This window comes from Orycteropus afer, unplaced genomic scaffold (genome assembly GCF_000298275.1).
Source record: "Orycteropus afer afer isolate SDZICR_OR568_19922 unplaced genomic scaffold, OryAfe1.0 scaffold00036, whole genome shotgun sequence".
NCBI lineage: Eukaryota > Metazoa > Chordata > Mammalia > Tubulidentata > Orycteropodidae > Orycteropus > Orycteropus afer.
Genome location: NW_006921623.1, coordinates 16693189 through 16707365, shown reverse-complemented (window position 1 = coordinate 16707365; position 14177 = coordinate 16693189). Strand labels below are relative to the sequence as shown.

General features: G+C 40.4%; 1 protein-coding gene across 1 annotated transcript in view; it reads left to right on the top strand.

Annotated features, from left to right (window-relative positions):
• Nucleotides 1–14177, top strand: part of DDX10 (DEAD-box helicase 10) — a 381553-nt gene that overhangs the window by 314024 nt on the left and 53352 nt on the right. The gene's annotated exons all lie outside the window — the stretch shown is intronic.

Here is a 14177-nt window from a genome sequence, read left to right as displayed (position 1 = left end):
GCTATGAGTTGGAACTGATGTAATGGCACCTAACAACTGCCACCACCATCTAACACCCACTTTAGGAAGTAAAAGATACATAGCAGAGAACTATTTTTAATAGCTATCAATGTTGAGCTATTGTCGTGTTCCAGACAATATGCTAAGATATGTTACCTAGTTCTCACATATAGTTATTATTAATGGCAATTTGATAGAAACTGTCTAAAGACACTCATCCAGTAAGTGACTGTTTGACTCTAAAATCTTGCATTTAACTTGTTTTCCATAAGGAAGATCCGGTGAAAGAGAAAATACTGACATAATAGTACAACCTCTGAATTGTAATAGGTATAGAAAATTCTGAAGTTGGAGAAATTATTTGTGACTTCTAGGATTCAAAAAAGAGAGCTTTCTATAGAGGGTGCTATCTGAGTTAGGCCTTGCAGCAGAAATCGAATGAGTGTTTTTGATAGGTCTTTAATTGTAATGGACTGTGAAAATATTAGAGTGACAATAAGTAGAGTGGAATGTACCAGGCTGCCATCAAACAAAAGCAAGGGAGCATTAAGTCACAAGTTATTACAAGCATATTTTTTCCCTGGATAGTAGAAGTACTTAAAGTGGAGCAGTACAAGTTGAGGCTAGAAATAAAAGGCCTTGAGTATTCTAAATAAGTAAATTGCTATGAGTTGGAACTGACTTGATGGCACCTAACAGTAACCTACTATCAGCAGATAGTGGACGACCACTGAAGAATGGGGAGCAGAAGTAGGGATGTGTTGATGTATACAACTCATGGGTAAGTGTTTTTGCATATACATATATTGAGTATAGTGACTAGAAGATTGGGACTTTGCAGAAGGAGCCAAAACTTCCTTTGACACTTCATCTTAGATTTCAGTATAAATTTAAGCAAATAATTAATTTCCAGAAATTGAAATCTAGTAGTGTAGTGCCTAAGGCACTTGACTGCTAACCAGAAGGCTAATGGTTCAAACCCACCAGCCACTCCTTGGAAGGAAGGTTGAGAAATCTACTTCCATGGTGATACTGCCTTGGAAACCCAAGGAGGGGTCGCAATGAGTCGGGGCCAACTTGACAGCACATAACAACAACAACATTCTTGAATGACAACACTGGCAGATCCTGCTTTGCTGCACCAAATGTGAGGTTCAGCCTAGCAAATCTGTGATATACTCACAGGTTGTACTCATTTATGGATAGCCAGGAAGCTGTTTCTTCTGATTATTCCTGAACACACATTAGCACATAGGAAGTAACTTTTCTTACTTATAAGAAGAAGCAGACAATATACAACAGAAAGGCAGTCCTCCTGGCTCAAAAACTGTCTGGGTAGAGATGATGACTTCTCCATGCACACCCTGCTTTGTGTCTTAGGTGAGAGACTTAAATAGGACAGTCACAGGATGTGCCGATACCCCCCGGCTTCTGGGAACTATCCTGGTGGATGCCAATTCTTCCATGGCTGCCCTCCACCTGGCATTGTGGTTGAAGGAGATAATGGTAGCCTATCTACTACCAGTCTCCCCCTGGCCAGGTAGGTCCACTTAGGTGGGTTGTAAACTTTATGTTACGTGTGTGCCACTAGCACCATAGCTGAGGAGACCAAGAAAACTCCTTCTCTCAGCTATTTCAGACCCCCAGCCTGTGTGGCTTATTTTATCTTTTTAAACATACTAACAAACATCAGGCCTCCATGGGTAGGGTTGGGGGAACGGTGGTTTATGCTGAGGCCTAAAGATGCCATCAGGGAGAAGAACTAAGAAAAACATGGTCACCTGGCTTGTCTGAAGGGCTGTCTCTTCACAATTCTCACCCATGATCTAATAACCCATCTATTTGAAAATTAAGTATCAAAGTCAAGGACCAGAAGGTTAATAAAAAACCTCTGACAAGTTGATGTAGAAGTCACAACACCTGTGCACTGAGCAAGGCACCTTGCCTCCAAGGAAGGCTGTACCCATACAAATTGATTTTCTTTTTAGTCATGGCCCTAATCTATATGAGTAGACTACAGATGATAAATAGCAAATCAGAGCACATGGTCTGTTAAAGGCCATTCCCTGGCAGCAGTGAGAAGAGATGACTGAGAACAAGGAAAGTTTATAGAAAGAGTATTGACAACAACAACCAAAAACCCCCACGGTTTAAAAGCTCAGTTGTACAGGGCAGAACATCCCCAGAAATCTCAACAGACCCAAAGGGCACCACTCTGTTACAGTACTGAGATTGTAATGTTTGCCGCAGATATCGAGTAAAAATTAAGTTATATTCTATCTTCAGACAGTTCTCCAAAAATGTCTTAATTTACAATTACAACAGATAATAACTTCAGACTCAAAATTGTAGGAAATTCCTGAGTTTCTCAATATTACAGTTTGGTATTCATTTGATTCACTTTCCTTTTGCCTACAGTGCTTGAGACTACTGACCCTACTTTACCTTGTCATGTGCATTTGAAGTTGGAAAAGAAGAGGGAGAGAAAATTTCTTGTTGCCTCATCTAATTTAATACCTAATAACTAAGGACTTCATTTGCTTTTCATAGCAGCACCGGGAGATGGCTGTTAATGTTACTTCTGTTTTCCAGATAAGGCAAGGAGACCCAGATAGTTTAACTAGAAGGGCAGTCCATGTGCAAGGACTATTACTGGTATGGTTAAGATGATTGAAGATGGTGAAGGAATAGAGTAGTCCAGTGCAGTTTTCTGCATTTTAATTTTTTTTCTTTTTGAATAGACCGCAGAGTAAGAAGTACATCTTACATTCCTTCTCATTAACATACACATATTCACAAAACATCACTATGTGTGATATACTCAGAATTTCCTATTCTATATCGCCACTCCTCGGAAGGAAGGTTGGGCAATCCTACTTCCATAGCGATACTGCCTCAGAAACCCAAGGAGGGGTCGCTGTGAGTCAGGGCTGACTCGATGGCACATAACAACAACAACAACAACAACATATCTTTTTAAATAAATGGTAGACACAATTCTCCCAGTGACTTTGTGATTTATCAATGAATTAATATATCCAATTTGATTAACACTGGCCTAATAAGACTTGAGGGAGCTCTGGTAGCATAGTGCCTAAGGCACTTGACTGCTAACTAGAAGGCTGGCGGTTCAAACCCACCAGCCACTCCTCGGAAGGAAGATGGGGCAATCTACTTCCATAGTGATACTGCCTCGGAAACCCAAGGAAGGGTGGCTATGAGTCGGGTCCGACGCGATGGCACATAGCAACAACAACAATATGACTTGAAGATAATGACAGTGATGGAAATGAAAGGGAGGTGGTAGATGTAGAATTTTAAAAACCTAAATATTTGCATGAAGAATTTGCTTTTATGTTGAAAGCTGTGTGTGTGCCACCTCAGCTCTGGTCCTTTCTTTTCTTAGATAGGTTTTGGTTATGTTGTAAAATTCCAGCCCACTTACCCAGCAAGGCCAAGGTATGAAATTGCCATTATGCTCTGTCATGGCCTATGATAGTTTTCATCACTCCTTTTCTCTTTGGAAGGGACTGAATTGAGAAAGTATTTTTCATTGTTTAATGTTCAATTCTTGAAAATACTGATATTTAAACTTCAGAAGCATATCATTTGGAATAAGACGTGTCTTCAGGCCTTTCGTCAAGTGTGAACTGGTCCTGATGTGCTCTGAGTCTTCCTAGTTGGTATAGATAATCCTGCATTTTCACTGGTAAGCTTTCATTAACATTAAAAAAATTTTTTTTTCCCTCCAAAAGTCATTAAAGCATATGTCATGCCCCAGATTTCACTCTGAAAGACTGCAGATCATCAGTGTTAATCTGAAAGTAAAGTGGATTTTAAAATCTCAATTTTATACTCATCTTCTACAATTATGCCCCCAATTTTTTTTTTCCCGAAAACTTGATATGTTTGATTTAAATCTTGGTTTTTAAAATCATACTTTATGAAGAATGTGTTAACTTCAAAAAAAAAGAGAGAGATTATTACTGACATAGCAGTTGAGATTTTGAGCTTCATTGAGCTCTGGTAGCATAGTGGCTAAGGCACTTGACTGCTAACCAGATGGCTGGCGGTTCAAACCCACCAGCCACTCCTCGGAAGGAAGGTTGGGCATTCCTACTTCCGTAGTGATACTGCCTCGGAAACCCAAGGAGGGGTCGCTATGAGTTGGGGCCGACTCGATGGCAAACAACAACAACAACAACAAAATAGACAATTATGGTAAAATGTGGATATTGATTAGGAGAAGGCTGAAACTGAAAAACTTTTAGCATTTCTCACCATTTATCTGTTTTCCCCTGTCCATAAATCTGAGAGTTCTTTTCAGCTGCTTCTACACTCATCCCACACAATTGGTCATGGCCACCAAGTTCTTGCAGTTTTACTTTAAAAATCTTTCAAGCTAATATATCTAGTCCAGACCCCTTCTCTGATGTATAGCCAACTGCTTATTCCACTTGGATTTTTTGTGGGAATTTCAGCCTTAGCATATCCATATTCAGACTTCATATTTTTATCCCCCAAATCTATTCTATCCATGGTCTTCTTCACCCCAGGAAGTGACAACTTGATCCTCCCAGTTATTCAGGTGAAATGTATATCCTTGATTTCTCTCATTCTTATGTTGTTGTTGTTGTTGTTATGTGCCGTCGAGTCAAACCCAACTCATAGCGACCCCTCCTTGGGTTTCCGAGGCAGTATCACTACGGAAGTAGGATTGCCCAACCTTCCTTCCGAGGAGTGGCTGGTGGGTTTGAACCACCAGCCGTCTGGTTAGCAGGCAAGTGTCTTAGCCACTATGCTACCAGAGCTCCATTCTTATACTGTACCCCAATTCATCAGGAAATCCTATTGTCTTTACTTTAAAAATAGATTCTGAAAAACTGGTGAGATCCAAATAAAGTCTGGAGTTTGTTGGTGTTAGATGCCCTTGAGTTGGCTGTGACTCATGGAGACCCTCTTACAACAAAATAAAACAATGCCCAGTCCTGCCCATCCTCACAATCTTTGTTATCCTTGAGCCTATCATCAGAACCACTGTGTTAGTCCATCTTGTTGAGAGTCTTCCCCTTTTTTGGCTGACCCTCTACTTTACCAAGCATGATATCCTTCTCCAGGGACCAGTGCCTTTTGACAGCATGACCAAAGTCCATGAGACAAAGTCTGGCCATTCTCACTTGGAAGGAGCATTAAGGCTATACATCTTCCAAGATAGATTTGTTCATTCTTCTGGTAGTCCATGGTATTTTCAGTATTCTTTGCCAGCGCCACAATTCAAAGGCATCAATTTTTCTTCAGTCTTCCTCATTCATTGTCCAGCTTTCACATGCATATGAAGCTATTGAATATACCAGGGCTTGGGTCAGGTGCACTTTAGTCTTCAAAATGACATCTTTGCTCTTTAACACTTTAAAGAGGTCTTTTGCAGAATATTTGCCCAGTGCGATACATCATCTAATTTCTTGACTGCTGCTTCCATGGCCATTGATTGTGGATCCAAATAAAATGAAATTCTTCACAACTTCAATCTTTCTTCCATATGATATTGCTTATTGGTCCAGTTGTGAGAATTTTTGTTTTCTTTACGTTAAGATGTAATCCATACCAAAGGCTGCAGTCTTTGATCTTCGTTAGTAAGTGCTTCAAGTCATCTTCACTTTCAGCAAGCAAGGTTGTGTCATCTGCATATTGCATATTTATGAATCTTCCACTAATCCTGATGCCATGTTCTTCTTCATATAGTTTAGTTTCTCAGTTATTTGTTTAAAATGAAGATTGAATAAGTATGGTGAAAGGATACAACTCTGACACACACCTTTCCTGATTTTAAACCATGCAGTATCTCCTTGGTTTGCTCAAACGTGTGCCTCTTGGCCTGTGTACAGTTTCCTCATAAGCACAATTAAGTGTTCTGGAATCGCCATTCTTTACAGTGTTATCCGTAATTTGTTATGATTCACACAGTTGAATGCCTTTGCATAACAGGTAAACCTGGTATTCTTTGCTTTCAGCCAAGAGCCATCTAACATCAGCAATGATATCCCTTGTTGCACACCATCTTCCTAACTTGGCTCAAATTTCTGGCAGTACCCTATCAGTATACTATGGGCAACCATTTTTGAATTATCTTCAGCCAAATAGTTAATCATACTATACCAGTGTAGGTTTCTTAGTTGTGACAAATATTATATAAGATGTTAATAAGGGAAACTAGGTAAGGGGTAATGGGAACTCTGTGCTATCTTTGCAACTTTCTGTAAATGTTAAATTATTATTATTATTATTTTTAAAGACCATTAAAAAATAGATCCAGAAGAACCACTTTTCAATACCTCTACTCTCATTTTGTTGCTGTGGTAGCATAGTGCCTAAAGCACTTGACTGCTAACCAGAAGGCTGGCGGTTCAAACCCACCAACCACTCCTAGGAAAGGCGGTTGGGCAGGCTACTTCCGTAGTGATTCTGCTTCGGAAACCCAAGGAGGGGTCGCTATGAGTCAGCTCCAACTCAGCGGCATATAACAACAACTCTCATTTTGATCCATGTGACTCTGTATCAGGGATTATTAAATGTAATAGCCTCTCACTAGTTGTCATTCTACCATTTCTCCCTCCTCCACAGTTTATTCTTAAAAAAACTTATAATAAAAGTTACAAAATCCTAGCTACGTGATCTACCCATATCTCCTTTTCAGATCTTACCTCCTGTTCTTCTGCCATTCACTCAATTAACTTCAGACCTTTCTGATTGTTTCTTAAATATACCAAGATCATTTTGGCCATTACCCTTTGTATCCTGGATAGCTGTATGATTCATTTTCACACACCCTTTAAGTTTTTCTAAAATGTCACATAGGGAGGCCTTCTCTGACCACCCAATGGAAAAGTAGCAACATCCTCCCACACCGGTTTTTTTTTTTTCCCTTCCATTGCACTTAATCTCTTCCAGTAAGTAGATAAATGCTTACTAGTTTGTTGTTGTTAATCATCCTCACCCCCACTAAAATGCAAACTCCAGGACAGGACAGGGACTTTTTGTTTTCTTCATTGCTGTTTCCCCAGTGTCATGACCAGTACCCAGCAAATAGTAGACACTCAGTATTTGTTGAGTGAGTAAATGAAGCAGTAACTCTTTAAAGCAGTTACTTACTTTCACTGGGAAGCTTTCAAAACAATAATATAGCAGAATTATAGCATGCTGTTTATTGAGAGGCACAGTAACTTTGTGAGTGTTTCCGGGTCATTTCAAATGAAGACTAGTAAAACAGAACAACAGGGGGGAGAAAAACCCTAGAAAGCAGTGTTGCTGGGCCAAAATGAGAATTATTAAATATAGGTAGTCTCTAACTATACAATAGTGCCTAAGGCACTTGACTGCTAACCAGAAAGCTGGCGGTTCAAACCCACCAGCCACCCCTCGGAAGGAAGATGGGGCAGTCTACTTCTGTAGTGATACTGCCTCAGAAACCCAAGGAGGGGTCGCTATGAGTCGGGTCCTACTCGATGGCACATAACAACAACAACAAAGCTCATTTGTAAGCTAGATCCTGTTTTTGCCATAGAAAAGATGTTAAACATGACCAAGTTATATGTAGTATTATATATGGTGGCTGAGTTCCATTGTCACCAGGGTGACCATATACATAAAGTACCATACAAATGCAACACTTTTGAGAGTGAAAGGGATTTGATGAGATCATACTAGGGCAATGGATGTAAATTGGTATGGGCAAACCCAGGCCATACAATCACCCAAACTATAAGTCAAAGATGCATTTACCTCAAGTAAGGGCATCCTGAGCTTTTCTGGGGATTTGGGACTCTGAAACACATAAGCTCTTGCTGATAGAAAATGTAAATTATAAAGTAATGTCTCACTTCATATTATCCATTTCTTTTCCTTCAATCATGCTGTACTCTCTACTGGTCACCTTAGCACTGGTGGTGTAGTGCCTAAGGCATTTGACTGTTAATGAAACGGGTGGCAGTTCAAAACCATGAGGCATTCCTCGGAAGGAAGATTGGGCAACCTACCTCTGTCATGATAACCACATCAGAAAACCAAGGAGAGGTTACTTTGAGTTGGATACGTCTTGACGGCAGTGATTTTGGGGTTTTTTTGTTTTATCTCTATGGAGGTAGATTGCCCAGTCTTCTTCTGAGGAGTGGCTGGTGGGTTTGAACCATCAGCCTTCTGGTTAGCAGTCAAATACCTTAGGTACTACACCATTGCCTCAGAAAACCAAGGAGGGGTTGCTGTGAGTCAGGATCGACTGAATGGCAGTAAGTTTTTCTTTTGGTATTCTAAAGTTTAGAATTAATACCAGCTTTTCATCCCCAGTATCCACCCACTCATCAACATGCCAGCTTTATCCTCTTCCTTACTGGACGTATACTTAAAAGGAGGAGGGGGAAGCTTGAGTATTGGTGATAGAGTGAAGGTCTCCATCTATTTTATATATAAAAGAGTTTCAGTGAAGTACTGAGAAATGTAAGTGATTGCACTGATAGTGATTTCTAAAATGACCTCATTGCAGCGTTCTGAATTTGCCCTATGAGTTAACTATCTTGCAGTAATCTTGATTCTTACTTTTGTACTATGTGTTCTTGAAAACTCATCTTGTCAAATGTTTCTGTGAACACCAAACGGTGGTATAATGTTATATCAACAAAATAAATCACAAATATATAAAAGAGATTGATGACTAATTGCAATCAAAGTCAACTTAATTCATATTCCATTAAGCAATTATTTGCCCTGAATATCCCTTAAGATCATTGTGTTCTATTTTAGTGTCTGTGGAACAGCCATTTCTTCACTATGTTCAGCTCTTTTAGAAAAAAGCAAATTGGTTATAAGCATAAAATACTTAAGAAAACATTCCTACGCCCTTGAAATTAACACTTATATAAGTTAGCGTAGGGGGTAGAGAAATGGGGGTGTAAGCCTATAAAAAGTGTTCAAATTGCGTAAAACCAGGGATACTTTGAGATCATTTTCTACACAGATTTAGATAGCTTTGGTTTGCAAAACAAATTTGTTTTGACAGCAAAAATATGAGTCCATTTTGGTTCAATGTGCTGGCTTCTCAACTGACTTATATTATTTCTGGCACAATTACCATTCTGACTCCCTTAGAAAAACCTAATCGTGGTACTTCACAGTGACTGGTGTGTGTGTGTGTGTGTGTTTAAACTTGTGATGATATTTTATAGTATTTCTCTTCAGCATTGTTTTCCAGTGCAAATACAAGTATGTTATTTTTCTACCTGTATGGATGCTAATTCCTCCTCTCAGGCCCCTCCATCCATTTCTCTTTCTCTGTCAATCCTATTCTCTGTCTCTCGTTCTTTCCATTCATTCCCTACTCTCTTTCCCTTTTCCCCATACTGTAAAAGCTTCTGAAAACTAGAAATTACCCTAATTAAATATAGGCTATGGTGTAATTTGAGATCAGGAATCATTACCCAGAATGGGAACTAGCATGAGATCTGTAAGTAAATAAATACTTGTGGAGTAAACATTAAAGGGGTAATTCATATTTAAATCATTCTGAGTACTTTCTGCAGTTCTTTATTACTCTCTCAGGAATTAGTAGAAGATTACTTTGAGATTTTGCACTGTCATCTTGTGTTAGCATAATTATTATGATACTTAAGTTTGGACTAAGAAGCCATTATTTAGTTTGGAAAATTGATCAGTTGGGTATTACTCTTCTAAGTAGGTAGGTAGACAAGGATGTCCTAATTGTCTGAAGGTCAAATTTGAGGAAACCTTGACACCCTGTTCATGAATAGCATAATTATTTGTCAGAGATTAGCATATTGTTTTCCCTCTGAGTCCTCATGTGAAAAGACTTGTAGTCTCTTTCCGTTTTTCCTTTTCACTGTCACCCTTAGATCTCTAGACTTGTTATACCTGATAGTGCAGGCAGATAATGTTTTTTATACTCCTGACCAACACAACATTCCGTTTATATAGAAGTGAACCACACAGGACTTCTACAGTCTAGTCTTTTATAACAGTGTCCTCGGCATTCCAACCAGGAAGCCTTTTACTCACCTGTTGTTGTTATGTGCCATTGAGTCGGACCTGACTAATAGCGACCCCTCCTTGGGTTTCTGAGGCAGTATCACTACGGAAGTAGATTGCCCCATCTTCCTTCCGAGGAGTGGCTCATGGGTTTGAACCGCCAGCCTTCTGGTTAGCAGTCAAGTGCCTTAGGCACTATGCTACCAGAGCTTCTTTACTTACCTGAGAGTACCTCATTTTCAGGACTAATTCTTTTGTGGTCTGGATCCTCTCCTCTCTTTTTCCGTTATAAAGAATCTTGAAATTGTTTCATAAAACCTTTCCCAGTGACGTTAAATGGTCAAGGGGAAAAAAAAAACACTAACTCACTGCCGTTGAGTCGATTTCAACTCATAGAGCCCCCTCCTTGGTTTCCAAGGTGGTATCAATACAGAAGTATGATTGCCCAGTCTTCCTTTTAGAAGTCGCTGGTGGATTTGAACAACGAGCCTTCTGGTTAGCTGTCAAATGCACCAGAGCTCCTTAAATGGTCAAGAAGGAGGACTCAAACCTGAAATCTTCTGACACTGAATATGAATATCATTTGACCCAAAATATCCCCTGAATGTTTTGTCCATGATACAAAACTGTATCATAAGAAAGTTTAGTTGGTGTCCATCAACTGAGAAATGGATAACCAAACTGTGGTACATACACACAATAGAATATTATGCATCGCTAAAGAATAATGTAGAATCTGCAAAACACCACATAATGTGGATGAACTTGGAGGACATTATGCTGAGTGAAATAAGTCAATCACAAAAGGACAAATATTGTATTAGTCCGTTATTGTAAAAGTTAAGGAAAGGTTTATCTATACAAGGAAATTTTCTCTGTTGGTTACCAGGGGTGGGACGGGAGGGGAGGGAAGGCTGTTAGATAGATAGAGATAAGTATTGATTTGGGTGAAGAGAAGGGCATTGTACCAAATGTGAGTGACCAATATGGCAGCACTGAGGAAGAGAAAGACAGAGAGGCACATGGGAAGTACAGACAACAAATATGAACCCTTTTGCACATACAGTACTGCATTGTCAATGAAGGCAAACATGGGTATATGGATGGATGGATAGGTGGACAGGCTGTACGATTAGGTATGTCTATGAAATGGGAAATGTATCCAAGAACATATATAGGGTTGGCAGACAGTGGTCCTACAAGTTTATGTGAATGATCAGGAATCCCAGGTGTATGGTAGAGCTTACAAGGGGCAAGGTTGTGGTCACTGCTTGTCACAGCCAGCTACCCAGAGAGACCGAGTAGTTGAGCCTGTGGGCTTGGGACCATAGTCGCAGGGGTCATCAAGATCAATTGGCATAACATACTACACAAAACATTGTTCCACGTTCTACCTTGGCAAGTAGCGACTGGGATCTTAAAAGCTAGCAAGCTGCCATCTAGATGCAGTGATGGGTCTCTTCTCATCCAGAACAAAGAAGAATGAAGAAAACCAAAACTCATGGAAACAATTAGTCCTAGCGACTGGTACACCATCCGATCTGCAGCCTATATGAATGACTATGAGACCAGAAGAACTAGATGGTGCCCGGCTGCAACTGTCATCCACTTGAAAGGGGATCTATGTAAGAGATCCTTGATAGAGAGGGAGAACAATGTGGAACAAAACTCAAAATCATTAGAGGAAGGAAAGGGGGGGACCAGGTTTGCTGGTCCGATAGAGCCAGGTGGAACCACTGAGACTATGGCCCCTAGCTGCCCTTAGGGTCTGGAATCGAACCCACACCTATGGTTTCCAGCCAAACAAAAGACAGGCATATGAGTTGAATATTTACCTCAAGTAGATACACTCCTTGCAGAGAGCAATCATGGGAGAAAGAAGGGCTGCTTATGCACAGGGAGACAGCTCAGGGGACAGGAGCCCATGGAGGGATGGACACTGGGAAGAGGTAACTGTGGGGAGGAGGAGGGAGGAGAGCTGTTGCATTGTGGTAAACTGCGGTCAATGTCATGAGACAAAGTGTCTATGAACTGCTGTATGGAAAGTGAATTTGCTCTGTAAATCTTCACCCAAATCAAAATAAAATTTTTAAAAAAAGAAAGAAAGTTTAGTCATTGTAATTGCATCATTATAAAATTAATCATAATTGGTCATTATAATTTTGTCACAACAGATTGTACAGCACCAACTGTAAATAAATTATTTTATAAATCTCTTACCCTTCTAAGTATTATTAAATGAAATTGGATCAGACAGTGCATGAGCTGTGTTTCAAATAACCCCAAAGGGTCTACTTGTATTAGGTAGTTTAGCTACCTATAATAGATGTGCTTACTTGGCCTCCTGAAGGTGGATTCTTTCTATTTAGTCAGTAAGATTGCTGAGAGTCGTAAGTGTAACTGCTTTAGCTGATAATACTGTGTTTTCCTTGCAGCACAAGAGTATGTATGTATGTATAAATAAATAAATAATAAAATTTAAAAATAAAAATAATAAAGAAACAAACAAACCACACTATGCTTTGCAGCCATGGGATATGCAGCAAAGTCAGTGACATGACTTCTGAAAGACAAAACAAAATAGTATACATGATGAAGATTAAAAGTGGCCTTGTGGATGAACTTTATGACAATTAGAACTGCTGAGAAGTGGAACAGGCTCTCTCCTGAGGGGACAGTGCTGAGCCCTCTACTTCCACGTATATTCCACTGAAGCTGGGTAACACCCTGGGTCATTCCCGCCCTTGGTGGGAGCGTGGATGAGACAGCTTCTAAGGCCTTTCAAGATTTTTGTTGGTTGCTGTCAAGTTGATTTTGACTCATAGCAATCTGTTTTGGTTACTCAGTGCCTTTCTAACAGAAAATACACCACAAATGGGATGGCTTGAACAAACAGGAGTTGATTCTCTTACAGTTTTGGGGGCTAGAAGTCTGAGTTCAAAGTACCTGGGTCTAGGGGCTGTGTGAAAGCCCCTCATCCTTGGACTTCAGCTCTGCCTCTTGTTCCCAGTCCACTGAAGCTGGTGGTTTTCTTCAGTCAGGCAGCTGCTGGCTGCCGAGGCTGAAAACCCAGGGTTGACTATTAAAAAGACATCATCCCAGTATTACCAAAGCACATGGCAGCCATTAAGAGTCCCAAGATCAGCAAACAGCATGGCAAGCTGCTGAATAATGACTCAGCCACATGCAGGATTTAAGCATGCCAAAAGCTACAGACCATTCCTAAATCTTCTCCTTATATACTAGAACATCCCTTAGGCAGCTACTCAGCTGCTCACAGTAGATTCCACCATGGAGTTGATTTCCAGTCTCATCATCACTGCTTCCAGCTGCCCAGCCACTCAACCAGGCCCAGCCAAGTTGACATGTAACCTTAACTACCACACAATCCCATGTGATACAGTAGAACTGCCACATAGGGTTTTCTAGGCTGTAATCTTTATGGGAGGAGATTGTCAGGTCTGTCTCCCACAGAACCACTGGGTGGGTTCAAACTGCCAACCTTTTTAGTTAGCAGCTGAGCATTTAACTGTTGTGCCACCAGGGCTTCTTTGAAGACTCTTAAAAGCTCACAATTGGGTTGATTCTGCTTTCAGAATGAGACAAACAGCATGTGGTCTAGTTGAGAGCCATTTAGTAGCATGACACTTGTTTTAAGAATATTGTTGTTGTTTGCTATGGAGTCATCAAGCCCATGGTGACCAAAGGGGATTAGACATTGGTGATTGATAAGGTTTTCACTGGCTGATTTTCAGAAGTAGATCACCAGCCCTTTCTTCCTAATCTGTTTTAGGAAGCTCCACTGAAATATGTTCAACATCACAGCAGTGTGCAGACCTCCACTGACAGGTGGTGGCTGCACTTGAGGTGTGTTGGCCTAAAGTACATTGTCTGGGAATCTGACCCACAGATCTGCAGTATGGAAGGAGGAGCCCTGGTGGTACAGTGGTTAAGACATCTGGTTGGTAACCAAAAGGTCAGCAGTTCGAACCTACCAGCTGCTCTGCAGGAAAAAGATGAGGCATTCTACTTTTGTAAAGATTTTCAGCCTTGGAAACCTGAGGCAGTTCTGTCCTGGCCTAGAGGGTGACTATGAGTCATAATCAACTCGAAGGCAATGGTTTGATTTGGTTTACTATTCAAAC